Consider the following 3,818-nt stretch of genomic DNA (forward strand, 5'->3'; position numbering starts at 1 on the left):
GTAAACAAAGGCATGGCATGAACCTACTAATTGCATAGAACAAAAGTACTTTACTGACCATGAGCCAAAAGGGCACAGAAAATATGATGGCACCCATGTAAACATGACAAGTTATATGGCAGATTCATACATGGCAGGAACAACGATAAGTAGGCATGTTGGTGAGCTTGTACCACTCACCACAGAGCAATACATGGCATGTCAAGGCAACCAACAGTAAGAATACATGTTTATGAAGCTAAGCATGGCAAGAGCAAGTTCATAGGCTGCATGGATCACTAACAACAATCATGGCAACAACTGAACTTAATGTTAACAGGCTGACAGCAACATTATTTAGCAATTTTAGAGCAAGATAACAACAAGCTACATCAGGCTATAATTGCAACCAGGGGCATGGATGGATAGAGCATAACATGTAGAACAAAACACACTTATTGAACATCTCCAGATTATGCATATAATGACTTGTAGGAGCAGGTTTACATACCATCACGAAATAACAGATTCAGCCTAGCAAAACAGCAACAACAAGTACCCTACTTAACAAGCTTGATGTACTCACTACACAACTCACAAAAATACATGGATAGCACCTCTGTAAAGATGGCATGATGTAGCAAAAAACACATGTACACATCAACGTCATAGGATGCACACATCAAACATGGCAAAAATGACAACTGAACATGTTCTGTTAACAGACAGCAGACAACATTATATAGCACTCTTGCAACGATGATTCAGGCATCAAGATGAACTCAAATGAACATGGTTCAATGGAATGAAATGAAGTACTTGTCGAGACGAACAATTTGACATATTACACGCACGAAACGGAGCAGTATACATGGAGTTATGGCATGATGAACAGGGCAACAAAATGCACAAATCTCAGGGACTTAGGAGTTTTCAGGAAAAAAACATGTCGGGCGCCAGAAAGCTATATGACGCAGAGGGCGCGGGATAGGGTCGGTGCTCACATTGGGCTCGGTCCAGGACAGCGAGGAAGAGGCCTGGCAGGCCGGGCCATGTAGCTGGGCCTTGGGGAGGCCAGCCCACAAGGCAGGGGAGGGCCGGTCGTCGCCCTGCTCTCGTGCTCGCGCACGGGCAGGGTGCAGGGACGGCGGCGGCGAGCTTCAACGGGGATGGCAGGGGGGTCCGGTGAGGCCCCCGAGGTCGGGAACGGGCAGATCCGGCCTCAGGGATCCCGGATCCGGCATCGACGGTGGTCGGAGGGTCGCGGGTCGGGGTACAGAGGAGCTCGGCTCCCATGGCGGCGGCGAGATCCTGCGGGCAGAGGGAGGTTAGAGGAGGAGGAAAGGAGAGGAAGGGAGAGCGGGGCGAGGCGGCACTGGCCTGGGTCGAGGGCGCGGCGGCTCCGGGGAGGGAGCTCCGGCGAAGCTCCTTGCCGGTGACTACCGGAGACGGACGTGGCGCGGGGTTCCAGCGGGAGGAGGCGGACGAGTGCGCTAGGGCGCATGGCTGCTGGTTTGGCCCGGTTCGGCCCACGGCGGGCCGGATCTGGGCTCGGGCAGGCCTGGCGGCGGTTGCGCGGTGCGGGGAGAGAGGAGGGGCGACGTGGAGGCCTGCGAGTGGCTGCGGGAGGCGGGGTAGGTGATGTGGCGGCGCCCGGTTGGCCGGGGCGACGCCTCAGGTGGCGGCGCGGCCTCTGGGCCAGCGACAAGTGGCAGCGGTGGAGCGGCTGCGCACGGATTTCAAGGAGGGAGGTGGGAGGCTAGAGGTAGGGGAAGCTAGGCTTCCAAATCTGGCAAGGGGAGGTGTTTAAATAGGAAAGTGGGGCTAGGGTTAGGGGATTAGCTCCGTTTCGGAGCCGTTCGATCTCGATCGGATGGTCCGGAGCGGAGGTGGGTTAGATAGGTGGGCTAGTTGGCTGTGTGAGAGAGAGGCTTGGGATGAGAGGAGAGAGAGGAGAAATGCAGCCCGGCACGGTTTCTGGATACCGAAAATGTCCGACGTATAGACCGGCTATATTGCGGTTGTAGGTTTAACGGTTGGGCTATCAAATGGACTCCGAATGCGACGAAACTTGGCAGGCGGCCTGTCTACACTATTATAAGACCGCACGGGAAGTTGCAACCCATTACGAGAACATTTTTAAGCCACTTATAAAATAATATTTCGGAGGTGTCGCGGGCGCGTGTGAGAGTGTCTGGCTCAGAGGACAACGGAGAGAACCGGCAGAACAAGAACGTATGCACGTTTTGAGAAACATGCAGATGAAATGTAGATGATGACATGGCAAAATGCAACACGCAAGCAAATGACATGGCAACAACGGCGAATAACGGACAGACACCTGGCGCATCGAATCCGGGGCGTTACAACACTCCTCCACTAACAAGAGATCTCGTCCCAAGATCTTAGGACCGAGACGGAAGGGAAAAAGGGATGAGGCGAAACAAGAATTCCAGAGAAGAATCAAAAGAATCGAGAGCACTCGAGAAGAAGAGAGGAGCGACGAGAATCGAAAGCTCACGGAATCAAATAGACTATGAAACCACTCCGGTTAGAATGAGATAAGAAAGGAATAGGACTGAAACGATTTAGGCAGCACACCGACTGAAAATGGAAGGAATAGAACAAGAACTTCATAAGATGGAATGACACTTGATGAACTCTTGAAGAATGAATTAAATCATGAAGAACTACCATGAAGAACTCCGATGACAAAAGGATGATGAGATAAAAATGGAGGATGAAAGAATAAGGATTCAAGCCTTGCAATGATTTTGATGGAGGTTCCGACAAAATGGCCGAGGAAATTAGAACTCCGGAAAAAAAGATGAAACACTTGGAACTAGAATTTATTCATCAAGAACAAACTCCGAAGGAAGGGATTACTCACTTGGATGAAATAAGAATAAGATTTATTGTATGCTTATCCTTCATCAAATTAAATTGATAACAAGCAATGGATTTTCATACTACTTATTCTTCTTGAAAAGGATTGAGAAGTGACATATCGCAAACTTGAGAAGGTCTTCATGAACCACCGGCAGGATTGAAAAGAACGAAAGGATAAAATGATAATCAAGGAAAAAAAGAATCTTGAACGAACCACCGTAAGAATTCGAAATGACTGATGAAAGAGACTTAATCACCGGAAAGAATTAGCAAACAAATATGCTTGAGGGGATTTAGATGTAAAAGAACGGGAAGAACTCGAACTGATAAAGAACATTTGAACGAAGCACCGGGATAATTGGATAACGATAGCTGAAATGTGAGGACGAAGAATTCTTCTGGAATGATTGCGTTTGGTGAAACGAAATGGAAAAGAACTCCTGACATGCTCTAGATGGGTGAAAAGAATATCTGACAAATGAAATAATTCGAGACAGATAACATGAAGCTAGAACCACGAAACTTCGAGAGAACGGACAAGGTTTAGAGGAAAAACTCTTCTTCGATCTTGAACTTACGACGAGAAACACCACCAAAATTACTGAGATACTCCGGGAGAATGGAAAGCAAAGGGGTTGAGCCAACAATGAAATGATTTGAAATCGATCTTGGAAAGGCATCTGACTGATGAAATTCATTCTTACGTCAGACTTGAAAAGAATTTAAGAATGGCTCCGGAATAATTAGAAGAGTCAGGTAAGATCTTGGAAAAATACATGTGGGTTAGGGCCCACTGAAGAGAAAAACACCGTTGAAAATGATGTTGAACATGTAGATGATGCACCAGAATAATTGAAATATTTGAATGAGGTGACAACCTCGAATTAATTGAAACACTGACGAATCTCCTGAGATGTCTTAAGCACTCCGGAAGAATAAACTGGCGAGAG

The sequence above is a fragment of the Triticum dicoccoides genome, chromosome 1B (assembly GCF_002162155.2).
Source record: "Triticum dicoccoides isolate Atlit2015 ecotype Zavitan chromosome 1B, WEW_v2.0, whole genome shotgun sequence".
Lineage (NCBI taxonomy): Eukaryota > Viridiplantae > Streptophyta > Magnoliopsida > Poales > Poaceae > Triticum > Triticum dicoccoides.